Genomic DNA, 15,027 nt, shown 5'->3' on the forward strand with positions numbered 1-15,027 from the left:
ATCTTTGTAAACTGCAATTAAACCTTCAGAAACTTGTGTATTAATGGAATAAAAAAAAAACTATTAAAGATGTAACCAAGTTGATTCTCATTCTCATTAAATAGCATTAAGCATAAAGCGCGTTCTGATTATCTGACAATTAATGTACAAGCTACACGTTGCTTGTTATTGATGTCTCAAATTGCGATACGTTAAACGAGAAACGTCTTAACTGACCGTCTCCAGATTTTAGAAAACGCACAAACCCATAATGAAAAGTGACAAATAGTTAATATAAGAAGAAGAAGAATAATAATTTTGGCTCATACTGCAAACCGTTGGCTTACGCAAAAGCTGGTGTGCAAAATGTGTCATTATCCTTCTTTTGTCTCCCCGAATCGCACTCGGGCAAAACATTGAACGGATTTAAAAAAAACACATTGAAGTAAACTCTAATACATTTTGCACGTCACTGAAAGTCTTTCTCGAACGCGTTCGCAATACAAAAGACTTGGCGCAATCTTTTAAGCGACGAACCCCTTACATGTAAACTATCAAATAAACCGTGTCATATGGACTTCTTTAATTTTCCTTATATTGCTCATATTTTCCTAATCAAACATTAAACATGCCAACAAAATGCCACAGTTCCAATCAACCCAACAAGCTCCTCACCAATTACGGCACGGCAATGCTTACGAGCGAGCGAGCAAAACTGTGGGTCGCATCTCCTAAAATAAATCAGCAAACCTATCGGCAAATCCGCTACCCCGCGGGCAACTGCATTGCATCGATGGAGCTACTGCTTGCCCTTACCACGATTGATGCTTCCGCTCTCGCTGCTACACATTCCTTCCTGCAGGCCACAAACACTGCTCGCTCGATAGCGAGAGGGGTCGCCACCGTACGCCGGCCCAGCTAAGCAATCATATTGTTTGACGAAGTGCAGCGTTGTTTACGTTTCTTTATTTTCCTCCCCGAAGAAGCACCCGAAGCGGGAAGCCTCCAGCAGTGCAGCGTTTGGCGTTTTCTTCCTCATTTACTGTCAGCGCTCGGTCTTTCTCACACCGCCCTTGATTGAGGGGAGCTGGGGGGGGGGAGGGGATTTGTTTCGTTCGATTCCCACTAGATTTCAGCTCTGAGTAAAACGCTAGAGGAGGAAACGAAAACGATCGCTGCAGAGTGAAAATGCAATCATAGTGAGCGGGGCACCCCAACTTGGCACCTCTTTACGGCGCTCTAACGGGAATCGTTCGTGTGATGTACCGATAGCTTGATTCTGGTCAATCAATCGTGCGTTGGGCAGGAGAAAATCTCTCGTTGAAGCAATTGGGTTTTCGGGAAATGATTCCCTCTGTTTTCACATAGAAAAAAAAGAAAAGAAAAACCCCAAACACTCACAAACCAGCGTGAACATTGCTTAATGGTATTGTTAAGGCGTGTTTAGCGCGATAGCCTAAATTGTGCCTATTTGTTTTTTTATTAATCATTTTCCATCGATCGATTTTCTTTCTTCTCCATTCCAGCTGTGCCATCCCGTGAATAGATCTGAATAAGAGCGTTTGTTTATGCGGCACAAGCTCTTTTTTTGTTAACACGTTTTATGGCTTTTGTAAGCAGCGCGGCTCCATTATGCGATTAACAAATGAGATCTTGATGCAGCGGTATGCGGTACAATGTACATTCTTGCTAATTTAGTGATATTTTAAGCAGCATTTGGTCCCCATTACTGATCATAGAGTGCAAGAGAAAAAGCAAGATTAAACACTGGAACATGAATTTCCCATAAACCATCGCATCGCATTTGTAATCCCGAAATGGCTTGCATGTGCGATTATACGTGATAATGTGTCCCGTAATGCTCGCTATCTTTAGCATTATCCACGTTCCAGCGTAGCCTAGTTCCGAAAAGATGACACAGTACCGGTTCCTCCCAACTCTCCAACTCTTATTGTAAAACAACCAAATGCTAATTGCACCCCATTCTACCAGTGTTTGCGCCACCGGTGCGCCCACATCAGCCTTAAATCTTCGGACCCGCCGAGGCGTAATCGTCTGTACCGTTGATTGCGGCCACGGGTGTAATGGGTGTGCCCCGAACGAACCAGGAAGAAGCTTTTATTTCTGCACGTTCTTATCGCACCGGACGGTTCATTTTCACCTGCCACGGGGGCAGTGCAGGGGAGGGCAGCAAACTATATCTGATTATAACAGTATCGCACCGTGGCTCCCCAGTCGAGCAGTGCCCGGGTTTTTTGGCGAATGAAGGAAGAACCCCATTAGCCGATACGATTTGGTGAAAGAATTTTGTTTTTTTCTCTCTCTCTCTCAAATCAACAGAACCCCGTGTTGAAAAACAAACAAAAATGAAGAAATTAGAGTTAGAAGTTAGGCCATTAATTGAAAACTCATGTCCGATACCGTTCGCTGTACCGCCGGATTCGGATTGACACATGTTGGTGGTTTCTAATTATCGCCCGCGCTAATTGTGTATTACCTGAAAAAAAAGACCGTTCTGGGACCGTAGCTAACCGTGGACATTAATGAGCATCGAAGCGACCGAACGGTTTCATTCGGGAGCGACGGAACTAGCGTTTTCCATTAGGGAATTGTTTTAATTTTCTATCCCAATGACTCACACGAGTGACTCAGAACGCACCTAAACGTAAATGTTTGGTGAAGCGCAAAGATGACTCCATTTTGATGCAAGCAGGTGGAAACGCTAACGTGGGTGCCAATCCAAACCCCGGAAAATGGTTGAAACTTTGAGATTGAGCAAGGTTAACAAATTATATAACTCCACCAAAAACAAAACTCTCCCCAACAGCAGAGTGTGAATTAAATTAGCCTTAAGCGTGTTAGAAAATTTGTCAACCAATTGGGCAATGCTCGTGGCCCAACATGTTTACTGCGTTTTTCCTTTTCTTGCCCGGGACAAAGTTATGGTTTTCCGCCCCAAAATAAATCACCACCACTGGGTATGCCCATATGCCCAAGCCGACCGGCAGCCGTTGCTGCCTTTTCCTTCTCCTTTCGCGCCCAGCTATTATGTGATTGCAATGCGCGAAGCCGTGTGGTTGGGTGCCGTTCGCACACCGTTACGGTGTGGTAAGTAAGGCAGACGGAGGGGTTGGCCAAACAATGAGGCAACCCTTGCGATTGGGGGGGGGGGGGGGGCGAGTCCCCGTTGCTGTCGTAATACGTACCGCGCGCGCTGCCGCAGTGCAGTTGCAGTGAAATGTGTCAAGGTCCATGGGATGCGCACACGGATTGCGCGCGAGCTGCGATCGATCGTTTCCGTGCTCGATGGGCCGCTAGGTCCCGTTCCATTGCACCTGTTGATTCTTTCGCCCCCCTCGCAACAGCAACAACAGCACAACAAACAAAAAAACGGTACTCTTCCAACCAACTTCCAACGGTTGGCCTAAACACTTTGACAGGCACACAGTGACACCGCACGAAAAGGTGGAATGTAATGGGAATGGAGGACCCGATGCGGACATTACCGCCAGTACGGTGGCCAGAAGCGCAATGACAAACTCGCGGTGCGACCGCGCGAGAGAAAGATCCGAACATCGGGGAAGTTATGCAGCCCTTCCGACAGGCCCGCTGATCGATGTAAACAACAGCACATACTTAGTTTCAACGAGCAAGCGCCAACGAACTGGTACAATTTTCCCTACCAAGCGCACAGGCAGGGGGAACAGTGACAGCGGCGGTGGCGTTGAAATGGCGAGTGCAACCCTGCCGCGCATCAAGTATGTTGATGAGGATTGAGTAATTGGTATCATTACCCCAGGCCCCGGGACAGCCTGTTAAACGTCGCGCTCAAACCGGACCGTAGTGGAAAGCGTCCCCCGGGCAGTATGATTGCCGGACGAAAAGGTTACTCCACACCCAAGCCGACCAATGCCGAACGATATCGATCCGATCGTTTTCCACCAGCCCAAAGCCCCACGTCAGTTCGTTCACAGCGTCCCGAAAGCATCCCGGTTTTGTGTAAGACCATTATCGCCCAGACAGGCAGGTTGGAAAGCCGAACCGCGGTATCCGTTCGTTCGGGACGGGCCAAATTTCCCGAGAAATAATTATGCTCAGCTCGTCCGCCGGCTCTTCCCGTGCGCAAGGTTACCGGTAATCGGATTGGTTACTTGCACCGAAAAACTAAAGCAGGTCAATATACTACCGCCCGTGCGGTCGGTTAAGGCCGGCAAGGAAATTACACTCAGCAGCAGCAGCTGCAGCAGCACCGGGGAATCGATCGATTGCTTTAAAGCAAAACCGTGCGCCCCCCCCCCCCCCCAAAGTTGGGAGGAAATAAGTTTGTCGAATTGTAATTCCCCCGAGATAAAAGACAATAAAGACAGTGAACAGGCATTATGCTTTTATTACTTTTTTGGACCATTTTTACGCTCGACTATCACACCGCTAAAGTGGTTGAGAGGGGACGGCTCCATCTCGCTACGACAGCGGACACCAGTTTGCTGGTCCAAAACAACACGTCTCGGTGATCATTTTCTTACATCAGGCATAAGACGCGCACAAACAAACAAAAAAACGGCCAAAATATCAACATGCGTCTCCCTCCGACGACGGTGCATTTCAGCTCACTCATCTCACGCTCCCCGGCTCACCATACTGAGCGCGCACGCATTACCTAAACTCACAGGCTGCCACTCGCCCGAACTTCGCGGTGGTTTTGCTGTGGTGGTGAACCGTCTCTCACACACCGACGGGGGAAACTTTCTTCGCGCTTGCTGCCGGCTCGCTCAGCTTACGGGGTTGCGTCAGTCTTCCTCGAACACGTCTCGCGATCGGTCTGCACGGTCGGAACGGGTGCGCCTCAGTTCGTACGGTGACGGTAGAGCTTTGTTTAGCTTTGAAGGGACGGATCGTAGAGTTTTTTCTTCTCGTTGTTGCTGCTTTGCTGCATCAAACGACTACGACAATCCCGTTCGGGTCGAGCGTGGTGATCCGTTGCGCTCATGCCAGTGTATCCGGTTGCAGCAGGAAAGTGGCGGGCTGTGATGATCAAGTGAGAGCATACACAACAAACAAAACCTAGGTTCGCCCTGGGCAGCTAGATCAAGTTTTTTTTTTAATTATATTTACCTCGATTATAGCGTCCCGTTTGCGTGTCTGTGACAGTGTGTATTTGCATTATGCATCGTGCTTCCTAGTGTACGGGAACAGGAACTCACACGTCGCCTTTCGTCGCCCCGAGTGTCCTTCCGAGTGCGATTTGTGTGTGTGTGTGTGTGCTTGTGTGTTGTAGTGGGGGGGAAAAAACATGTCGTTAGTGAAGGGCTTTCTTTTATAGAAATTTCATGCCGACAGAGCAGTGAAAAACGAGTGTAAAATTTAGTGCTCCGTAATCTCCAAAAAGCATCGGCGATCCATCAAAGCATCCGTGTGACGAACGTGTAGCAAAAACAAACGCAAAAACAAGCTGCTGCTACAGCTTGCAAACATCATTGTAAGTGTTGGTTAGTATGAGAAACGCTTTGCTCAATGGTTGCGTGCATCCTTTAACCTACTTTCTCCCGCTAGAACGCCTTCCGCAGACCCTTGCGCCAGTGCGTGTTTCAGCTCCACTAACCTTGTGTTTCGTGTTCGATCTTCGATCGGAATGTTCGGTTTATTGGGCGGCATTAAACACCACCAGCAAAGCCAGTGAGGCTTGAAAATGGCCATCCATGTCACCTGCACTGCACTGGCCGAGAAAAACAGAAATAAAAAAACACACACTACCTTGTATTCTATAAAGTTTTACAGCCAATAGCTGGTCGAAAGTTTCGTTGTCAACCATCCGGGACGATGTGCGGCACGGGACGGAACCGTACCGGCAAGATCCAGCCCAGCGCACCGTCCGCCAATTGAATTGCAGATCGTTGGACAAACGTTGCGAGTACGAATGATACGGTGTTGTGCGCCGCTTTGCCTACTCTGTTATAGGGCCTGGCCATCGTAGCCGCTAATCTGCCCGATCGAGCTGGTTTTGCAAATCTCGCCTGCCGGGGCAGGCATTTCGCTTTCGTTTCCCCTCGCCCCTCGCACTGTTACGATCTGATTCCGGCGTTCCAGGGCGAGCTTGGTTCATGTTTATCGGTTCATCAGCGGTGGCGGCGCGCATTCGGTCGATAAATTTGCAGCTACTCCCGGCCGGAAACGCCCTCCCCCCTGGCGCTGGCGGGTATGGTATGACGTTTTCCGCGCGAATGGGAAGGTTCGAGCCAGTTTCACTCCACGGTAGGACCACGGTGTGCGTGTGTGTGTGCACACGCGCGTGGGGTTCTGCTCTGGAAGCTTTCGGGCGTGCCACGGCCGGTTTTGGCACGTCGTGACGATAGAAGGAGAAACCAAAACAAGGGTGAAGCAAAAGCAGTAACAAAAAAAAACAAAAAACGAACCAAACCGAAGATCGCTTCGATTGGTGCTTCTCGGTGCCCGTCAAACCGTTTTCAAACTGACAGCTCCGCGAGCGCGTGGTTGTGGCCGTGTGGCCTAGGCGCTAGGCGCTTTCACGAAATTTAACCGCCCCGTTTTCCGGGTCCAGGCGGCGGCGAACGGGTTTCGGTGCGGTCGGAACGGGTTGGTGAGCTCGTGGCTCGTCTGGTCTGGTGGTCGCGCAATTAGCGACGGCCGTTTCCAAAAACACTCCAAAAACACATAGAAAATTGGTTCGATAGGAAAGTGTCGAAATTCTTAGCCGCACACAAACACACACCGTCACAAAGCGCCCGGGCTAATAATTTCACTTTGTGCCGCACGTAACCGGAAACGATTCGTTGCGCCTGTCAACGTGATCGAATTTTGGGAGGGCGAACTATACCGGACCCCGTGTTACTGTGCTGCGCGGGTCGGTGGAAATCACTTTTCCGGCAAACATTTTAATTTTTGGGCAGCTGTTTTTTTGTTGTGTGTGCGCTTTTCTAGGTTTTGCAAGCGAAAAACTTTTCGGACAAGCGATGTAAAGGAAAGAGTGTAAATAGTTTAGAGTTTTTGTGTTTTAATTTTGGTCTTCATAGTACGGATAGGGCAGAAAATGATGTTTAAAACGATACATTGCAACTGGATTGATAGGCACGCTCAGAAGGTAAACGGCGTGTGTAAGAAAAGGCCCTGGCTGTTGCAGTACAACATGTTTGTTTGTCATCTACAAATGAAAGTTATTTCCACAGCCCATTAACTGAGAAGATGGCTTAGGTGAAGGTGTGAATCTCACACGGTACCTAAGCAATTTCACAACTTTCTGACCTTCATCAGGCGCCCGAACTCCGACAAACACCTGTCGAGTCTGTACACATGCTAAAGCCGGAGAACTATAAAAAGAAAACTACACGAACCAAAGGCAATCAAATGCCTTCTCCGAAAGGTCAAATTCTCGGTGCGTCCGTTGCTCTAAGCTAATTTACCTTTCGGATGGTATCAGCAGGTCAAAGGCAAATGTGTGTGTGTTCCCAGCAACTTGCAGTGGAAACTTCACGATTATTTACACAACCACTTCCTCGCCATTACCCAAAAGTGCCGTGCTAGATTTGTGTGGTTCTCCTCCACCCAACGCGGATCCAGCGGAGGCTCCATTACCGCTAACTTCAATCAACTAGCCTGCCCGGAGGCCCGGAAGCGGGTTCGGAAACTTTAATCGTTGAGCATAATCAATTTCCCCACAATCGATGAAAGGCGTCGAAAACAGAAGATTCATTACCGCTTTTTGGGGTGTGAATATTGATTTTTCCTTGCACTGGGTGTGTGTGAATAGCACCTAGAATAACTATGTGGTAGAGGTAGAGCGCAAGGGTGGGGGGAAAGAAAACCTCCAACCACACAGGATGGGAAAATAATCAAGCTCGGTGCAAGAATTTCGGTGCGCACCCCTTCGCGGGCATTTTTTTTTCCTCCCCAGCCTGCTCAATCGACACCGGGTGAAGTTTGTAGGGGTGGTATACAGCAAACAGATCGCCGAGAGTTCATTATCGATGAGCCAAGGATGTAACGGATTAGGCAGTGCCGGGAGGAAGCTGCTGAATGGGGCAAGAATTTTGTTTATAGTTGGGGGAGAAAACAAAATTAGAAAAAAAACCCCGGCAGCTGCACAAAATTATAGTTAATGGGTTTGGTGCTTTGGTTTTGCGATGGTTCTGCTAAGCTGCTGACCCCATTACCGGCGACAGGAGATAATACATGAGCTCTTTTGTGAAAGTAAAGTTTAGGTCTATGTACGCTGGACCATTTTGTCTTACACGTGCATTGCTAGTGACTTAATAAAGCATTCATGCTGGTACGCGAGCGGTATCGTGCTGTAAGCATGGCGTTGTCCTTATGCATTGTTTCGTTCACCCGCACCCCCAAGAAAAAAGGGGAGAACTCACTTGTGTGGCACAGGAATTGCCTATTGAATTGGGCACGGTACATTACCCCGGACCGCCCGTTTGTTTGCGGGCGGAAAGCAGCAGATAGCGATCACTGCAGCGTGACACTGTTGCAGCCGGTTAACAGTATTAAAACACTAATTCGCACACTGGGTGCCGCTGGGCGCTGTGATCGATCTTGCTCACGGTTTGCTAACACCCGCCGATTACACGTTTTTTAACACCAATCGGACAAGATTTGGTCCGTTAAGCTACAAGCTCAAAGTGGGAGATGGAAGTGTTTGCTTCAGGAATGCTTTGGAAAGATGTTCCTGTTTGCCATTGTTTCAAAAAAGTGTTGTCAGCCAATGTCTGTTGGGCATGAAGCGGGATTGAAAGAGAGTATGAAACATTGTCGCTTCAATTTAATACCAACACGTGGCGCGACTGAGGATGAGAAAGTTTGCTGTAAGCCGATCGTTTACATCCAAACACATCCTGGAGTTGATCAAGCCACCGCTGGGCGTCAAAATTAAGCAACGGGTTACACGTGCTAGCCGGAACCTAGCCGAGCGGTCAACGACACTCGCACTCCCAAATTGAACCCCGCAACAGACGTCACAACAATGTGGGTCTCGCAACGAAAGGCGATGCGAGCCGGGACAAGAAATCGGAGATTTACTTTTACTCCCCTCGAAACTATGATTGATTTGGCTCGGAATTCGGTTGATCTGGATTCGGATGACTAATGCACGATCCGAAATCGCGATACGCGGCCGCAGCGCACTTGCGTACACGATAAGGCGAGTGGAAAGGCCAGCTTCAGTCCTAGGCATTTGATTGCCTCATCTCGACGTTCCGATACTAATCGGTGCTTATCGGTGCGAGCGAAGGTTACGAAACATCTCCCCCGGCCGAAACGCATCAATCATCCTCATGTGCACCGGCGCCGTCGGGCTTATCATATTCATGAAAATCTGTGCCGAAATGAAACGAAAATAATGGTGATTCATTTTGCAAAGGTAGTAAACGCCGTTGGCACTGTTGTCCAGCGGGGGGTCCAGCGGGGTACCTGAAGCGATGTAATTATTGTAGGGAAAAAGAGGCTTTTTAACGACGATTAAGCAGCCTCCCTACGGCTGATGCGCAAGATAATGGCTTAGATCAAATATTTTAACGGGATGCTGACACCTTTTAGTAAACGCCACCGAGCGTACCTATTTGCTCAGCGCACCTGTGGCGAGCGTTTTGTTTTTTTAGCAAATTTTGTTCCCGCTGGAAGTTTAATCAACACAATTTGTTTTCCCTCCTCGATAACGGTACACCCTTTCCGCGATCCATGTGCTTCTCCCGGTGTGTTTGCAGGGGAAATAATCTTTTTTGATTAATGTGTGCCGAGAAGGGCATTGCAACTCTGTAGGCAGATGGGCCCGTGATACTGCGGGCGAATCTTGAAAAGTAATCAAAAGTGATAATTTAGGGGAAACACGGTAAGCTTTGCATGGTGATTTGACAAAGATGAGTTATTAATGCAATAGATTATATGGAAAACTGGTGTAAAATGGAAGAATGGAAGGGTTAATTTTTGACACATAATTTCTCAATCAAAGTAATGGAGCGTGTCTCAGGGATGTGTTTATTGCAAAATCCTGAAAATGATTACTAATGGCTGCCTTATTTTGCTTTATTACTTGAAACACGCTGGTTATAGGTACACGATTAAACATAGGAATATGAAACACTTACATGACAATGTAACGTCTACTGTACGCACTTATGTTATTATTATTTTAATAACTGAATTGTGTTCATATAAAGAGGAAAAGTGTTGCTGCCTAAGTGCAGTTAATTAATCATACAACTTCGAGAAACTATTAGCTTAACAGTTCCAGGTGCAATGCACCACGAAGAAGTGAAAAATTCCCCCTAAACAGCTTCCTCCCAAATAGGCGCCATAATTGAGCCCACTTGTTGTAAATTTGGGACGCAATTCTCTCTACAAATCCCCCCTATGCAAATCGTTCGTTTATCCCGTTTATCGATAATGGCCTCCCCCAGAAAATGGCAGCGCAATCGATGGAGGCTGATTTTCCTAAACGGATCAATTTGCCCTTGGGCTACATTCTTCCCGCAGCAACAGGTGAAAGGATTTGGGTGATTTGAATTTTATTCCCCAATATACTGTGGCACGCTACACAATCAAACCCGCTTCTTCGACGGATTATGATTTTTCATTCTTGCGATGGTAGGTTGCCCCATCGAAAAAAATTACAAAAAAAACATGTTCACCAGAATTGATGCTCGCTGGTGAGCCAACGGGTCTGAAGCAGCGTTAGCTTTTTGTTGGCCAAAGGAAAAAAAAATGGAACAACCCGCAGTCCCTCTTCGCTGCCGCCTCACTTCGTTCCTGCGCGCCATCGAACAGCAAATCATCCCGAACAAATGATGAGTTTTCTCCCAGCTTGTGATCACACATATGGATCCCTCCTCCCATGCTCGAGAGTAGCAGCAGCCAGATTGGGTGCCGAATTTCGGGAACATGCAGAGGCACCGTTTCAGGTGTATGTGATTTCTTCTTCTTTTCCAGTGTATCATACCAGCTTTCTAGGTGCTCCAAACAATGAAGCATCCCGGATTGGGAATAGCTCTTACCAATAGCGGTTCGATGATAGTTGATGAACCGGCCCCAGAAGTGGTCAGAAAAGCGGGCTTTTCGACTGCTTCCCTTCTCAAGATGCGTGTGAGCTATGTAGTGATGGTATTCCCCTCCCCCCTCTTTTCTTGTATTTTGTGTTAGTTTTTGATTGTCTGATCGAACCGGCAGCCACGGATGATCCATGTAATCCATGCAATCGATGGCGCATCTTCGGAGGGAAGTGGGTCAAACGATTTATTTTCATCCGATCTCCCAACGGGCGGCCACTCGAGCCAACGGGCGTTCACATGCTGACGCTTCGTAAACCATCGCGCGATGGGATGCTGCGAGCGGGGAGTTGGTTGAGGGTTGGTTTCTATTTGCTGTTGGTCGATGATTGCACCCCGTACGCGTACGCTGCCGGCCGAGCCACACGTCGGGGTCGTAGCGGGAACGTCGAAAGTTAATGAAGATATTGAACGCAAAACGCGCACATAGCGTTGCTGTGCGAAAAACAGCACTTCCTTTTTGTGGCACCTCTCGTCCCGGGTTGTGCCGGGAAGTGTTTTGTGGTGAAATTTGGCCAAATCTGTGAGCAAACCAAAGGCAACAAAACGGTACGGCTTGGTACCGGTGCGCGGTGTATGCATATTGTTGCTACATTTTGCTCACTCTCGTCACTCGCGACCGTGCCAGGGGGGCTGCTTGATCGTGCAAACCGCCCTGATAACAGAGGATGAGCCCGCAGAAGGGGGTTTTGGGGTACGTTAATTAAATTTCTTTCACCTACTTCCGCTGCCGCTGGCGTAATCGCTTCGCACCACCACCACCAGCAGCGCCCAACAGCTGCATAAGCGCGATCGAAACGCACGATGCGTAAACTAGTTTTAATTTACCTTTATCAAGGGTGATAACGATGGCGATGGGAGGGATTTTTAGCTGCTTTCGAGGAAGAGAAGTGGAGGGTGGGGGAAAGCGGAGGTGAAATAAGCGGGCTGTTCGATACGGAATGGTGGGGCTGCTTGAGATGGTAGAAAGAAGAAATAAATTTAAATAGAAACGGGCTCATTGTCAGGGAAAGCTGTTACCTCATCATGTGGATTCAACATACAGCAGATGCTGTAAAAATAAACAAATTTTGTTGATGCTTTTTTAAACTATACACACAATAGAGAATTTGTATGTAGTTATGTAGTAAAAAATGTAGTAAATGTAGTAAAACTAGAAGATAATGGGGGCCTTCACGATTCTAGCTAGTTTTTTGTATGGAGTTTGACACTTGGAGGCTGAAATCATGTAAACACTCCATTTGATTTGATATTTCTTTCGAGTACCTGCTCGAAAACACGGTGTTGTTTACATTTACCCCAAGGTGCATTAAAGAGATCACGTGGTGGAATCTAGAATCAAAGTGTATGTAGTCCAGGTGGTCTCATATCATTTTTTATAACCAATTTTGAAAATCGCTTTTTGACAGAACGAGTGAAAACTTTTGCTCCAAAGAGCTTTCTGGAGGCTTGACGAGTACTCAAAACAGAAGCAGAAGCGATAAAAATAAGCCTTCTAAATTCATACACCTTAGGATAAGCCCACCTGTATATTACACTCACTTAGACAGCTGCTCGAAAACTGCTATACAATGCAAACAGCTGACAGGCTGAAATTTCAGCCTACGAACTGCAAACGGAAAGGGCCCCTATATTAAATTAAATGTTGAACAAAATTACTATTTATCCTTTTGATCAAGATGCCCCGAAACTCTGCTTTGTTCTGACAAATTGACCCCGCGAGTGATGTTTAATTCTCCTGCACCACTGCTCTAACCATGGCAACCTTATACGAACTTACCTGATACAGTATCATCTTGTACCCAAACAAACTAAAAACAAATTGACAAATTTCTAACGACTAAAGATAATAATAAAATTGTTTTATAATTCTTTCGATTGCTATCACAAAAATCAGTAGTTCATCAATATTCTTTGCAATTTAGGCCCATCCTATGACCGTAACAAAAACTTTTGTTGTTTGTTTGTGTTTTTTTTCCAAGCTATGAAATGCAGTGAGATAAAAACTGCAAAGATCACGCTTTCGGCTGTTTGCTTAATCCGCTGACTGATGGCAGTGAAACTATTGCGCTAAACTTGATCGTGATTAGTGTAATTACGTTATCGCCCAGACACATACATCACTGTCGGCGATTATCGAACCGCCTGCCTCCCCCCTCCCCCCCCCCCTTGCACGACGAGCGCCTGCTTTGGCACGATTTCATCGCTAATCAGGTGTGCTGCGCCACTAATTTGCCCGCGGAGAAATGCAACCGTCTTCCTTTTGGTGGGCTTAGATGCGGGCACGCACGACTTAAAGAGCCGGAAGGTACCCAACTACACTCGGCTGTGCTTATGTGAGTGTGTGTGTGTGTCGATGATGGCATGCTGTTATTTGGGCTTTTGTAAATGTGTTGATTTGCACGTGTAGCATATTCGGAGCATTCAAAGTGCCTCCCGCGCCGAGGCCGTTATCAGCTGTTTTGCGGTAACGATGTGCGGAGATTCCCTCCCAAGGTGGAGGCAACTGTGCCTAGGGTGTATACTTAAGGCTCAATGAAACCATCACAGTAGATGGAGCGTATGTAAATCGAGTGGCTAATAGCTTCCTTATGGTGAAACCTGCTAACCGCTAGGCGCTGGGATTGAGGGTAAGCATGAGTGCGGCTACTTCCGAGCCGACACAGATCGGTGGAAAGAATCACCATTTGTTTACTGTGCGATCAATACACCCACACCGGGCGCATCCACCAATGCCAAGCGAGGGCAGGACCGAAACGTTGCTTTTCTTTAGCCACTTTGCTTTAAATACTAGAAAAAACTACCATCCACTCCAGCGTTAGGCCACGGTTAGGTGGCCATGGGACGGGCCGCCACACGAGTGCGGGCGACAATTAATCAGCGTCAGTTGGTTGTTGCTTTCTTTACCCTGCGTTTTCCGCACCCTTTTTGCACAACAATCGCACGCGCTTGTTGCAAGTCCGATGCACTTTCGTTGCCTCATATCCGACGGAATGCATCTGCCGTGCGAACAATAGAACCGTGGTGTGCAATTTCCTCCGGAGCTGTGCAGCGGCTGCATTAGCATCCCCGTCGTTCATCGCGATCGGCTACGTTTTTGGCGCGCATTGATGCATGCCCCTTTCACTGGCCATTTCTCACTTGCGCTTTTCCTGCAGTTGCCGCCGCACAAGCATTGAATTCCCCTTTGCGCTTGTGATCATTGTGATTAGGATGCGCGTGTCGGGTATGTGTGGATCTGGTTATTTGTTTTTTTTTTTTTTTTGCAGCAAACAGCACCCCACCGCGCAAACGATGTCACGGGCAGCTGTACAAGCTTTACAATCTAGTTTGCTCTTTTGTTGTTCGATGGCATTCGCTTCTTCGGTAAATAATAGCATTTCTCAGCGAAACGCCATCGAGCAGGATTTTGTTTTCACCGCTGCTTGTGCTTTGATAAGTCCCACGGTAAGAACCTGTCCGTTCAACTCTGCCTGCTTGTGGAACCAGTTCCATCGGCATGCATGCAATATCTTGTGCTGTTCCTGGCCAGATTTTATGACACTGGTTCTTGGTGGCTGGTGAAAGGCGATAGTGATGATACCTACCTGGTTGTTAAAATTAGCTCAATCGGTCAACGGTGCGATTATGCAGTTTATTAGATCATGGAAGAGGACACAGAGGACGAAGACGGTTAGGACTTGTTTGCTGGGAAAAAAAAGTATGCAAATGGAAATCTGATGAAGATGCTTTCTCGTATGGAACCTGAAGTGGGAAGAACAGGATTACGAATCGAACGGGTCTATACGATAACTCAGAAGGCCAAAGAACCGCTAAAGCACCAGGTTACAAGAGGATTTAAAGCGTGTTCAAAATTGATACAATGTACTCAAAGTCTGTTGTTGCCAATGTCTGAAAGTTGTCATTTGTGAGATATGGAGGTTATTTTTAAATGATTTATTGAAATTTCTCAACTCGATACTGAGTAATCGATGTAATCAAAGAAAGTGTATGG

At 47.3% G+C, this 15,027-nt stretch overlaps 1 protein-coding gene across 3 annotated transcripts in view; it reads left to right on the forward strand.

Moving 5' to 3' along the window:
• Positions 1 to 4,657: 4,657 nt before the first annotated feature.
• Positions 4,658 to 15,027, forward strand: part of LOC121588238 — a 37,453-nt gene continuing 27,083 nt past the window's right edge. The window contains exons 1-2 of one of the 3 annotated variants that reach the window (XR_006004164.1): positions 4,658 to 5,014; positions 5,103 to 5,455. The gene's annotated coding sequence lies outside the window, so the exon portion shown is untranslated. Of the gene's footprint in view, positions 5,456 to 15,027 lie in introns of all 3 variants that reach the window. The other 2 variants (XR_006004165.1, XM_041905959.1) reach the window with 2 other exon arrangements.

Source organism: Anopheles merus, chromosome 2R, assembly GCF_017562075.2.
Source record: "Anopheles merus strain MAF chromosome 2R, AmerM5.1, whole genome shotgun sequence".
Lineage (NCBI taxonomy): Eukaryota > Metazoa > Arthropoda > Insecta > Diptera > Culicidae > Anopheles > Anopheles merus.